Source organism: Pseudophryne corroboree, chromosome 4 (assembly GCF_028390025.1).
Source record: "Pseudophryne corroboree isolate aPseCor3 chromosome 4, aPseCor3.hap2, whole genome shotgun sequence".
Classification (NCBI taxonomy): domain Eukaryota; kingdom Metazoa; phylum Chordata; class Amphibia; order Anura; family Myobatrachidae; genus Pseudophryne; species Pseudophryne corroboree.
The window spans coordinates 635,779,142-635,792,906 of record NC_086447.1 but is presented as its reverse complement, the minus strand read 5'-3'; the positions used below and the strand labels follow the sequence as shown (position 1 = coordinate 635,792,906).

General features: G+C 47.4%; 1 protein-coding gene across 1 annotated transcript in view; it reads left to right on the top strand.

The window, feature by feature from the left end:
- Positions 1–13,765, top strand: part of TIAM2 (TIAM Rac1 associated GEF 2) — a 1,049,207-nt gene that overhangs the window by 129,303 nt on the left and 906,139 nt on the right. The window lies entirely within an intron of this gene.

The window sequence follows — 13,765 nt, the reverse complement described above, 5'->3', positions numbered from 1 at the left end:
CCGACCATCTTCTTCTCCAGCCGGCGCAGGCTTCTTCTTCGTTAAGAAGAAAGACGGTGGTCTGCGTCCGTGCATCGACTACAGGGGTCTGAACGACATTACCGTCAAGAACCGATACCCTTTACCCCTGATTACTGAGCTCTTTGATAGAGTTAGTGGTGCAACCATTTTCACAAAGCTGGACTTGAGGGGTGCCTACAATCTCATCCGAATCCGTGAGGGTGACGAGTGGAAGACCGCCTTTAACACCCGTGACGGACATTATGAGTACCTCGTCATGCCCTTCGGATTGAGCAACGCTCCAGCAGTCTTCCAGCACTTCGTGAATGAGATCTTCAGGGACATCTTGTACCGCCATGTCGTGGTTTATCTAGACGACATCCTCATCTTTGCTAATAATCTCGAAGATCATCGTTTCTGGGTAAAAGAGGTTCTTTCCCGTCTCCGTGTCAATCACCTCTATTGTAAATTGGAGAAGTGTGTGTTTGAAGTTAAAACCATTCCGTTTCTAGGTTACATTGTGTCCGGTTCCGGACTAGAGATGGATCCTGAGAAACTCCAAGCAATCCAGAATTGGCCTATACCCTTAAGCCTCAAAGGGGTCCAGAGGTTCTTAGGGTTCGCCAATTATTATAGAAAATTTATACGAGACTTTTCCACCATTGTGGCGCCTATCACTGCATTAACCAAGAAAGGTGCTAATCCGTCCAAGTGGTCCGAGGAAGCTACACAGGCCTTTCACCTTCTGAAGCAACGGTTCATCTCTGCACCAGTTCTGAAACAGCCTGACACCGACTCTCCTTTTATCTTAGAGGTAGATGCCTCCTCCGTTGGAGTAGGAGCAGTGTTATCCCAGAGGGCCAAAGATGGACATCTACATCCTTGCAGTTTCTTCTCCCGGAAGTTCTCCCCAGCTGAGCGCAACTATGCCATTGGCGATCAGGAGTTGCTAGCCATCAAGCTCGCTCTGGAGGAGTGGAGATACCTGTTGGAGGGAGCTTCCCACTCAATCACCATACTTACCGACCACAAAAATCTTTTATATCTCAAAGGCGCACAATGTCTCAACCCTCGTCAGGCCAGATGGGCACTTTTCTTTTCCAGATTTGACTTTAAACTCCAGTTCTGTCCGGGTTCTCAGAATCGTAAGGCCGATGCCCTTTCCCGCTCATGGGAGCAAGAAAATGAGTCCGAGTCTGCAGACAAGCATCCTATTATTAATCCGTTGGCATTCTCCACGGTAGGGATGGACTCTACGCCTCCACCAGGGAAAAGTTTTGTTAAGCCAGTTCTAAGGAAGAAGCTCATGCATTGGGCCCATGCTTCCCGTTTTGCTGGACATACAGGCATTCAGAAAACCCTTGAATTTATTTCTAGGTCCTACTGGTGGCCAACTCTGAAGAAGGACGTTATGGAATTTATTGCCTCCTGCCCAAAGTGTGCCCAACACAAAGTCTCCCGCCAGTCGCCTGCGGGGCAACTGGTTCCATTATCTGTTCCCCGTCGACCTTGGACCCATTTGTCGATGGACTTTGTTTCCGATCTACCTATCTGCAACAAGTTTAATACCATCTGGGTGGTAGTTGACCGGTTCACCAAGATGGCACATTTCATCCCTCTCACCGGTCTTCCGTCAGCTTCCAAGTTGGCTCAAGTGTTTATACAAGAGATCTTCCGACTTCACGGTCTTCCTGAAGAGATCATCTCGGATCGTGGAGTACAATTTGTAGCCAAATTTTGGCGAAGTTTGTGTCAAGCCCTCCAAGTCAAGTTAAAGTTTTCCACGGCTTACCATCCTCAGACCAATGGTCAAACCGAGAGGGTGAATCAGGACTTGGAGGCCTTCCTCCGTATATATGTGTCTTCCTCTCAAGATGACTGGGTTCAACTCCTTCCTTGGGCCGAGTTCAGCCACAACAATCAATACCATTCCTCATCTTCTTCTACACCATTCTTCATTAATTATGGATTCCACCCTAAAGTCCCAGAATTCCAACCGCTTCCCGCAACTTCTGTTCCAGCAGTGGATGTCACCTTGCGTCAGTTTTCAAATAACTGGAAGAACGTCCGCGCAGCCCTGCTTAAAGCCTCATTCAGGTATAAAAAGTTTGCCGATAGGAAGCGTAGAGCGGTTCCTGCTCTCAAGGTGGGTGATCGTGTGTGGTTGTCCACGAAGAATTTGAGGTTGAGAGTTCCCAGCATGAAATTTGCACCTCGCTACATCGGACCCTTCAAGATTGAACAAGTCATCAATCCTGTTGCCTACAGGTTACAGTTACCATCCTTCTTGAAAATACCCAGGACATTTCATGTTTCTTTGTTGAAACCGCTGATCCTGAATCGGTTTCATTCCGCACTTCCTCCAGCTCCCAAAGTTCAGACTCAACGGGGAGTCGAGTACGAGGTGGCCAAGATTTTGGACTCACGTTTCCGTTACGGTCAGTTACAATACCTCATTGACTGGAAGGGCTATGGTCCTGAAGAACGCTCTTGGACCAATGCCTCAGACGTCCATGCTCCTGCCTTGGTCCGAAATTTCCACGCAAAGTTTCCTTTAAAGCCTAAGAAGTGTCCTGGGGCCACTCCTAAAGGGGGGGGTGCTGTCACGATCCGGGTATCTGGACGCCATTACTTACCCTTCAGATGCCTCCTAAGGCTGGCTCAGCATTCCAGGACCGGATCCCGCTGTTTCTGGGTTTCCACATGCAGAATGTCAGAGTGGTGATTTCATCAGCTGCGGCCTCCGCTGTGCCCGCGTGGTTAAATGTGCGCTTGTCAGTCTGGCGTCTCCTGTCTCCTGTGGCCGGCGTCGCCATTACTGTTTCAATTCTCACATGGATTACAAACCAAACTTCCCTCCAAGTGTCTGCATGGGCGCAGCCATCTTGGTTTTTGTCATCTGATCATTTCCACCAATCTGCTGTCTGTATTGTTGATTTGCATAATTGCCTAGCCAACCCCTTCCTTGCTGCAGGTATAAGTAAGCTGTGCCTGAACAAGGAAGGCGTCAGTGCTTTGGTTGTCTAACCTAGTTCCAGTTTGTCTCTCTCCTGTGGTTGTCTTCCAGGTTCCAGCTCCTGTCTCCAGACTTCTGCTATAGAGACCCGCACCAGCATTCCATCTGCGGTGTAGCCTGACTCTCCGATCCATTCTGGACTCACCTGTTTCCAGCTACAGCAATCACCTGCTTCCAGCCGAGCTTCCAGCAGTGTACAGCTTCCCTTAAAGGGCCGGTGTCCTTTCTGCAGTTTACCACTCTCCACCGGTATTATTATTTCATCGCTCTCAAGTCAATCACCTGCTTCCAGCCCAGCTTCCAGCAGTGTACAGCTTCCCTTAAAGGGCCGGTGTCCTTTCTGCAGTTTACCACTCTCCACCGGTATTATTATTTCATCGCTCTCAAGTTTGTTTATTATTTAACTGGTTCCAGCCAGTATCCACTCCGTACCAACAACAGTCTGGTTCCAGCCAGTATCCACAGCAGCCGTTTTATCTTCTGCAGCCCAGCCTTTCCTGGAACACCAGCTGGTACGATCCTGGGTTCTCTCCATTGCTACAGTCAGGCCTGGTAAGGACTTTCCAACTAGAAGATTATTAGAACTGTCTCACACTACCAGTGCCTGTGGCCCTTGCCACCCTGTAGTACCCAGGAACTGTATTATTGCCCTGCTGACTTTTATGTTTTCTTATTTTCTGCTGTGTTACGGAGTTTGTCATAATAAACATCATTGACTTTTATCCTGGTTGTCGTGGTCACGCCTTCGGGCAGTTATTCTACATGTTACTTACATGTCTAGGGGTCTGATACAACCTCCCAGGTTCCGTTACATCTCAGCCCCTACAACTGAGGTTGCCTCCCGTCAACTCAGGCCCTCAGTTGTGACAGAATTGACTGAATATGAAAGAAGTTAAACCTCATAGGCTGGGAGCAGGCCAGTAAGAGGCATTATGGGTTGTGGTTTTGTGTCCTATGGGAATAGAGGGTGGGGGTGGTCAGGGGTAGTTTGAGTCTGGTGAGGGGGCTGGGACAGCCTCTTTTGTTTCAATCTTGGGTCTGGTAAGTGCTGTCCCAGCCCTATCGATGCGTCCTTTCTTCCTTCAATCATTGGGGCAGTTGCGGAGGTGGCGGTTTCGAGTTTTGAAGCATTATTATTTGAATTGACTTTTTCCATGGCATTTCATGGGGCATTTAGGGTGTCTGAGTTGGTCGCAGATTCCAAAAGGACAGATTCCATTATGCTGCGTTCTGATGTTATCGTGGGGGATGGGTCTTTGCTGTGCAGGCTGTGTCGCTCTGAAACTGATCAGTTAGGTAAGGGCCGATGGGTCACTTTGGTGCCATCGGTTCATAAAAGATGTTGTCCAGTGACATTGGCTAACCGTTACGTGGAAGTGAGGCCCTCACTTAGAGGGTACTTAGCTTCTGAACTATGATGGGTTGCCTTTGACAAGGTACCAATTTAATTGGATGATGCAGCGCTGCCTGTCCAGTTTGGGCCTTTCCTCTCGGGACTTCGGTTCGCATTTATTTAGAATTGGGGCCGCCACTTCCGCAGCATCGGCAGGGTTTTCCGTGGCCGAAATTTAGGCTTTGGGTCGATGGTAGTCGGCTAGTTACAAGCGTTACATTCGGCCGATTGTTGAGTAGGTGCGTTGTGTTAATATTAACAGTTTGGTTGTTCAGTGGTGTTTTTGCGTCATTGCAGTTTTGGTTTGTCTCCCCTGTCCTCCCTATTTGGATGGCTAGCTACTCGTCACTGTTGGCAGTGGGAGTCTGGAGTTCTTTGACAATTTTTTACCTGGACTGACGGACTGAATTTGGCTATTAAAATTTAATTTAATTCTAATTAAAAGTCCCTCAGCAGGTTTTTAAGTTTCACCTCCAGCCGAGTTCTTCTGTGTGACCCAACCCCCCACCCCCCTCCTAACACTCCCCCACCCCACCCCATTTTTATTATTATGACTGATCCTGCTGTATCTTTGTTGCTTCGATTGGCCTGAGGAAATTTATATTCCTTATTATTATTATTTTCTTTTTGGCAGATCCTCAATTTTCTAGTGGTTGGTTGCCTTTACTGTTTAATTTTGGTGGTTCTAAATTAAAATTAATTTTAATTTTTGCTTTTTCCCTTCTTATAGGTTTGCGGGATGATAGATTTGGTATTTGGGTGATTGTTCACTCATATATTTTTTGGGCGGCTCAGTTTTACAAGGTCGGCAGATGTGAGGTGGATAGGAGTAAGGGGTATGCTTTGGCAGGAATTAAAGGCCAAACTTCTTGAGCAGGCTAGACGTTTTGGTTTGCCTAGGATCTTGGTGATTCACTAGGTGGGAATGATCTGGGTAAAAGGAAGGCAGTGGATCTACGGTTGTCAATGGTACGTGAGTTGGAGAAGATTATGAGTGCTTGGCCGTGTTGTAGACTGGTTTGGTCTTGTATGGTGCTCCGTTTACATTGGCGAGGAGTGACCGATTGTAGAGCTATTGATGTGGCTAGGAGGAAAGTCAATTCCGCGGTAGCTAAATTTGTTTTAGCTAGTGGAGGTGCAGTGGTTTGGCACCCTAGATTCAAGTTCCGATATTTTTGCTTATTTAAGCCGGATGGGGTTTATTTAGCTAGAGAGGGATTGTTTATATTCATTGAGGATCTGTTTTCGGTTGTGGGTTCTTTGGGTTAGGGGTATGGTGGTGGAGCGTGGTTTCTGTAAGCAGAACCTCGCTGTTGGCGGGAAAGAATGGCAAGTTACCTGTTTGTGGGATTAGAAAATTGCTTGGAGTTCGATTGGTGGTTGATTTTAGGTACGCTCACCTTCGTTGACTGGTATATATCTGCTGGACCGCCTTCACGGTGGCAACTTCATCACCTTTACGGGTGGGTAGTCAAGAAGAAGGTTGAGTGGATACCTTTTGTGTTTTAGATGGTTGCTTCAATAGAGTAGGATTTGTTCGTGGGTCAGGGTTGTTTTAGCCGTTCTTTCGTGCCACCATACTTTACATTTCTCTGACGTCCTAGTGGATGCTGGGACTCCGTCAGGACCATGGGGAATAGCGGCTCCGCAGGAGACAGGGCACAAAAGTGAAAGCTTTAGGATCAGGTGGTGTGCACTGGCTCCTCCCCCTATGACCCTCCTCCAAGCCTCAGTTAGGTTTTTGTGCCCGTCCGAGCAGGGTGCAATCTAGGTGGCTCTCATAAAGAGCTGCTTAGAGTAAAAGTTTTGATAGGTTTCTTATTTTCAGTGAGTCCTGCTGGCAACAGGCTCACTGCAACGAGGGACCTAGGGGAGAAGGAGTGAACTCACCTGCGTGCAGGATGGATTTGCTTCTTAGGCTACTGGACACTAGCTCCAGAGGGACGATCACAGGTACAGCCTGGATGGGTCACCGGAGCCGCGCCGCCGACCCCCTTGCAGATGCCGAAGTAAGAAGAGGTCCAGAAACCGGCGGCTGAAGGCTTTTCAGTCTTCATGAGGTAGCGCACAGCACTGCAGCTGTGCGCCATTGCGCTCAGGCACACTTCACACCAGCGGTCACTGAGGGTGCAGGGCGCTGGGGGGGGCGCCCTGGGCAGCAATGAGATTACCTTTCTGGCTAAAAAGAATACATCACATATAGTCCCTGAGGCTATATGGATGTATTTCACCCCTGCCAGGTCTCAGAAAAACCGGGAGAAGAGCCCGCCGGAATAGGGGGCGGGGCCTATCTCCTCAGCACACAGCGCCATTTTCCCTCACAGAACTGCTGGTGGGAAGGCTCCCAGGCTCTCCCCTGCACTGCACTACAGAAACAGGGTTAAAACAGAGAGGGGGGGCACTTATTTGGCGATATGATTATATATTAAGATGCTATAAGGGAAAACACTTATATAAAGGTTGTCCCTGTATAATTATAGCGTTTTGGTGTGTGCTGGCAAACTCTCCCTCTGTCTCCCCAAAGGGCTAGTGGGGTCCTGTCCTCTATCAGAGCATTCCCTGTGTGTGTGCTGTGTGTCGGTACGTGTGTGTCGACATGTATGAGGACGATGTTGGTGAGGAGGCGGAGCAATTGCCTGTAATGGTGATGTCACTCTCTAGGGAGTCGACACCGGAATGGATGGCTTATTTAAGGAATTACGGGATACTGTCAACACGCTTCAAGGTCGGTTGACGACATGAGACGGCCGGCAAACAAATTAGTACCTGTCCAGGCGTCTCAAACACCGTCGGGGGCTTTAAAACGCCCATTTACCTCAGTCGGTCGACATAGACACAGACACGGACACTGACTCCAGTGTCGACGGTGAAGAAACAAACGTATTTTCCTTTAGGGCCACACGTTACATGTTAAGGGCAATGAAGGAGGTGTTACATATTTCTGATACTACAAGTACCACAAAAAAGGGTATTATGTGGGTGTGAAAAAACTACATGTAGTTTTTCCTGAATCAGATAAATTAAATGAAGTGTGTGATGATGCGTGGGTTTCCCCCGATAGAAAATTATTGGCGGTATACCCTTTCCCGCCAGAAGTTAGGGCGCGTTGGGAAACACCCCTTAGGGTGGATAAGGCGCTCACACGCTTATCAAAACAAGTGGCGTTACCGTCTCCAGATACGGCCGCCCTCAAGGAACCAGCTGATAGGAGGCTGGAAAATATCCTAAAAAGTATATACACACATACTGGTGTTATACTGCGACCAGCTATCGCCTCAGCCTGGATGTGCAGCGCTGGGGTGGCTTGGTCGGATTCCCTGACTGAAAATATTGATACCCTTGACAGGGACAGTATTTTATTGACTATAGAGCACAGAGAGATATTTGCACTCTGGCATCAAGAGTAAGTGCGATGTCCATATCTGCCAGAAGATGTTTATGGACACGACAGTGGTCAGGTGATGCAGATTCCAAACGGCAATTGCCGTATAAAGGGGAGGAGTTATTTAGGGTCGGTCCATCGGACCTGGTGGCCACGGCAACAGCTGGAAAATCCACCTTTTTTACCCTAAGTCACATCTAAGCAGAAAAAGACACCGTCTTTTCAGCCTCAGTCCTTTCGTCCCCATAAGGGCAAGCGGGCAAAAGGCCAGTCATATCTGCCCAGGGATAGAGGAAAGGGAAGAAGACTGCAGCAGGCAGCCCATTCCCAAGAACAGAAGCCCTCCACCGCTTCTGCCAAGTCCTCAGCATGACGCTGGGGCCGTACAGGACCCCTGGATCCTACAAGTAGTATCCCAGGGGTACAGATTGGAAATTCGAGACGTCTCCCCCTCGCAGGTTCCTGAAGTCTGCTTTACCAACGTCTCCCTCCGACAGGGCGGCAGTTTTGGAAACAATTCACAAGCTGTATTCCCAGCAGGTGATAATCAAAGTACTCCTCCTACAACAAGGAAAGGGGTATTATTCCACACTATATTGTGGTACTGAAGCCAGACGGTTCGGTGAGACCTATTCTAAATCTGAAATATTTGAACACTTACATACAAAGGTTCAAATCAAGATGGAGTCACTCAGAGCAGTGATAGCGAACCAGGAAGAAGGGGACTATATGGTGTCCCGGGACATCAGGGATGCTTCCTCCATGTCCCAATTTGCCCTTCTCACCAAGGGTACCTCAGGTTCGTGGTACAGAACTGTCACTATCAGTTTCAGACGATGCCGGTTGGATTGTCCACGGCACCCCGGGTCTTTACCAAGGTAATGGCCGAAATGATGATTCTTCTTCAAAGAAAATGGACGATATCCTGATAAGGGCAAGGTCCAGAGAACAGTTGGAGGTCGGAGTAGCACTATCTCAAGTAGTTCTACGACAGCATGGGTGGATTCTAAATATTCCAAAACCGCAGCTGTTTCCGACGACAATTTGCTGTTGCTAGGGATGATTCTGGACACAGTCCAGAAAAGGGTGTTTCTCCCGGAGAAGAAAGCAAGGGAGTTATCCGAGCTAGTCAGGAACCTCCTAAAACCAGGAAAAATGTCAGTGCATCATTGCACAAGGGTCCTGGGAAAAATGGTGGCTTCTTACGAAGCGATTCCATTCGGCAGATTTCACGCAAGAACTTTTCAGTGGGATCTGCTGGAAAAATGGTCCGGATCGCATCTTCAGATGCATCAGCGGATAACCCTGTCTCCAAGGACAAGGGTGTTTCTTCTGCGGTGGCTGCAGAGTGCTCATCTACTAAAGGGCCGCAGATTCGGCATTCAGGACTGGGTCCTGGTGACCACGGATGCCAGCCGGAGAGGCTGGGGAGCAGTCACACAGGGAAAAAATTTCCAGGGAGTGTGATCAAGTCTGGAGACTTCTCTCCACATAAAACAATGCTCTAAGCTTAGCAAGACCTCTGCTTCAAGGTCAGCCGGTATTGATCCAGTGGGACAACATCACGGCAGTCGCCCACGTAAACAGACAGGGCGGCACAAGAAGCAGGAGGGAAATGGCAGAAACTGCAAAGATTCTTCGCTGGGCGGAAAATCATGGGATAGCACTGTCAGCAGTGTTCATTCCGGGAGTGGACAACTGGGAAGCAGACTTCCTCAGCAGGCACGACCTCCACCCGGGAGAGTGGGGACTTCATCGGGAAGTCTTCCACATGATTGTGAACCGTTGGGAAAGACCAAAGGTGGACATGATGGCGTCCCGCCTGAACAAAAAACTGGACAGGTATTGCGCCAGGTCAAGAGACCCTCAGGCAATAGCTGTGGACGTTCTGGTAACACAGTGGGTGTACCAGTCGGTGTATGTGTTCCCTCCTCTGCTTCTCATACCCAAGGTACTGAGAATTATAAGACGTAGAGGAGTAAGAACTATACTCGTGGCTCCGGATTGCCCAAGAAGGACTTGGTACCCGGAACTTCAAGAAATGCTCACAGAGGACTCATGGCCTCTGCCGCTAAGAAGGGACTTGCTTCAGCAAGTACCATGTCTGTTCCAAGACTTACCGCGGCTGCGTTTGACGGCATGGCGGTGGAACGCCGGATCCTAAGGGAAAAAGGCATTCCGGAAGAGGTCATTCCAACCCTAGTCAAAGCCAGGAAGGAGGTGACCGCACAACATTATCACCACATGTGGCGAAAATATGTTGCGTGGTGTGAGGCCAGGAAGGCCCCACGAAGAAATTTCAACTCGGTCGATTCCTGCATTTCCTGCAAACAGGAGTGTCTATGGGCCTCAAATTGGGGTCCATTAAGGTTCAAATTTCGGCCCTGTCAATTTTCTTCCAGAAAGAATTGGCTTCACTTCCTGAAGTCCAGAAGTTTGTCAAGGGAGTACTGCATATACAACCCCCTTTTGTGCCTCCAGTGGCACTGTGGGATCTCAACGTAATCTGGGATTCCTCAAATCACATTTTAAACCGCTCAAATCTGTGGATTTGAAATATCTCACATGAAAAGTGACCATGCGGTTGGCCCTGGCCTCGGCCAGGCGAGTGTCAGAATTGGTGGCTTTGTCTCACAAAAGCCCATATCTGATTGTCCATTCGGACAGGGCAGAGCTGCGGACTCGTCCCCAGTTTCTCCCTAAGGTGGTGTCAGCGTTTCACCTGAACCAGTTTATTGTGGTACCTGCGGCTATTAGGGACTTGGAGGACTCCAAGTTGCTAGATGTTGTCAGGGCCCTGAAAATATAGGTTTCCAGGACGGCTGGAGTCAGGAAAACTGACTTGCTGTTATCCTGTATGCACCCAACAAACTGGGTGCTCTTGCTTCTAAGCAGACGATTGCTAGTTGGATGTGTAGTACAATTCAGCTTGCACATTCTGTGGCAGGCCTGCCACAGCCAAAATATGTAAATGCCCATTTCACAAGGAAGGTGGGCTCATCTTGGGCGGCTGCCCGAGGGGTCTCGGCTTTACAACTTTGCCGAGCTGCTACTTGGTCAGGAACAAACACGTTTGCAAAATTCTACAAATTTGATACCCTGGCTGAGGAGGACCTGAAGTTCTCTCATTCGGTGCTGCAGAGTCATCCGCACTCTCCCGCCCGTTTGGGAGCTTTGGTATAATCCCCATGGTCCTGACGGAGTCCCAGCATCCACTAGGACGTCAGAGAAAATAAGAATTTACTTACCGATAATTCTATTTCTCGTAGTCCGTAGTGGATGCTGGGCGCCCTTCCCAAGTGCGGATTGTCTGCAATACTTGTACATAGTTATTGTTACAAAAATCGGGTTATTATTGTTGTGAGCCATCTTTTCAGAGGCTCCGCTGTTATCATGCTGTTAACTGGGTTCAGATCACAGGTTGTACAGTGTGATTGGTGTGGCTGGTATGAGTCTTACCCGGGATTCAAAATCCTTCCTTATTGTGTACGCTCGTCCGGGCACAGTATCCTAACTGAGGCTTGGAGGAGGGTCATAGGGGGAGGAGCCAGTGCACACCACCTGATCCTAAAGCTTTTACTTTTGTGCCCTGTCTCCTGCGGAGCCGCTATTCCCCATGGTCCTGACGGAGTCCCAGCATCCACTACGGACTACGAGAAATAGAATTATCGGTAAGTAAATTCTTATTTTTTATATTCACACAGTTATTAGATTACATTAGTTCATTTAAATAAATAGCTGACAATTTTCTGCCAAATCCATGTCTCCGTGTCTTTATTTAATATTTAAGTATTATGTTGGTTTTATAATTAATGAATACAGGGCAATCCTCAGCCAATAGGAGGTTTATGATTTACTTGCTTATAGATATCCATGGATGTACAGTACCTTCTCGTTGGTTCTTAAAATGATTTTTAGGTTTGTCTGATCAGTTCCAAAACTGCACTCTTCTATAACTTTTTCCAGGGCTGGCAGAGGTTTTTTTTTTAAATAATGTCTACAAGACTTTATGTATGGGCTGCTAAAAGCAACTAAAAATACATGAATATAGGATTTATATTATTTACTGTTTAGTGCAGAATCAGATACAGCAATGTTTCATAGGCTGCATTTTAAATTTTTCACCTTATATGGAAGGTTGCCTGTAACGTATCAAGCAGAAGTAGTATTTGCTGTTGCTGTCACATTCCTTGAAGCTGGAAGCGCTCAAATAGCGATGATCTCATGCTAAACATGGAGAAATTCCATTATTTCTTCTCAGCACAGATCTATCCCACTCAGTACTGGAGTGAAAACCGATGTGAAGTTACTGTGTAGACTTGTCACACCGATTCTTGACTCTAGACATTGATTTCTTGCAGTTTCTTCATACTAGATTTCTGCCTTAAGTCTTTAGGGTTTGTAATGGCTTTATATATCATAGAAATACCTGTAGACTATGTCATAATAAATCCTTTTGTAGAAGGCAAAAAGGCAGGAAGAAGAATTACAAAAAATATGAAATGAACCAGCAATAGATCACATACTGTACAGTCTTCATTTTAAGAACTGTTGTTCTTATGATGTGCACTTACAATTGATACTTAATGGGTGGTATTCCTCCTGACACATTTGCACCTGCCGGCAGCTATTAAATTGTATCTTCCGATGGGTGCAATAGCATCATTTCAGTTCGCTACTCCCAGGGGTGGCAAGCTGAAATGCTCCTAAAGTGACCAATTTGGACGCCCACATAGATCTAATCCTGAGCGCATTTGCTACCTGGAAACCACTGTAATGTAGCATTTCATATGCAGATACAGCCGTAGTTGCACACAGAACGTAGGCATGCTTGAGCGTCTTTTTCACATTGCGATGCGAATAAGATGCATTTTTGGCAAAAAGATGCCTGATGTTGCACGGTAACTGCTGGCTCACTCACGCCAGCCATATCGCGATGCATGTTGTATTGAAGCTAGATGTATGAGAACGCATCTGTATCTTTTATTATAGAGAATATCAAAGGTTTTTCTGAGCTATATGGACGCTCATGATTGTCAGCAGCTAACACCCCTTTTCCAATGCTGTAATAACCCATGTTATTGCCTGGTCTACATGGCTTGGTGGAAAAAGGTTATTGAAAAATATATATGAAGAAAAAATGCATTTTCTTAAGCAGACTAGAAGGTAGGTCTTATAGGCAACCTACAAACAATAGCTGGTGTAAACTTCAGTTTAGGAAAGGCAGCAGTCCAGAGAGTAGACTAATAATGAGGTCATGGCAGGCCACAGTCCAGAGTATAGCCTGACTGCTCATTGAGATAGCCTCTGCATTTGGATTCTGAGTGCAATGTAGAGATCAGAACTGGAGTCAAAACAAATTATTAGCAGTTGTTCCTCAAGTCCAGTGTTACTGTAGTTGGCCTGGAGCTTCCTGCAGTTTGAGAGCCAGACAGAAGGCTCCTAAATGAGCCACGCCCCCTGCATTGATTCACTACTGTGTGTTCACCCGATTTCACTGCACTGCCTGCCTGCCAAGCTGTGCAGAGGCATCCATGGTAACTGTGTGTTCGCACAAAGGTACAGTTGTGGTTGAGACTCATGGGGGCTGATTCAAATGTTTTTGTTTTTTTTGCGGGCCCCTATAGAGGAATCCTAGCTGGATCAATTTAAATTTTTATGGCATTTGGGCACCTAGCGGCCGTGGAGGACACATTTTTTCTCGCAGCCTCCTCAGGTGCGAGAAAAAATGTGTGTAGACTGGTCACTTTGGGCATCCAAATGGGAGTGTGGACACACAAAGCAGGGCGTTTAGATGGATGGCTAAACCCTGTCTGTTAGGGTGCAATGTGCATGGGCGCCAAAACACAATTGAATTGTGACAGTTGTTTGGGCATCTAAAAAGTCCTGTTTAGACAGGATTTTCAGATGCTCAAAACAATTTAATCAACCCCCTGGTATTAAAAATGGGCGTTCTTGGGTGGTGACTGGGAGG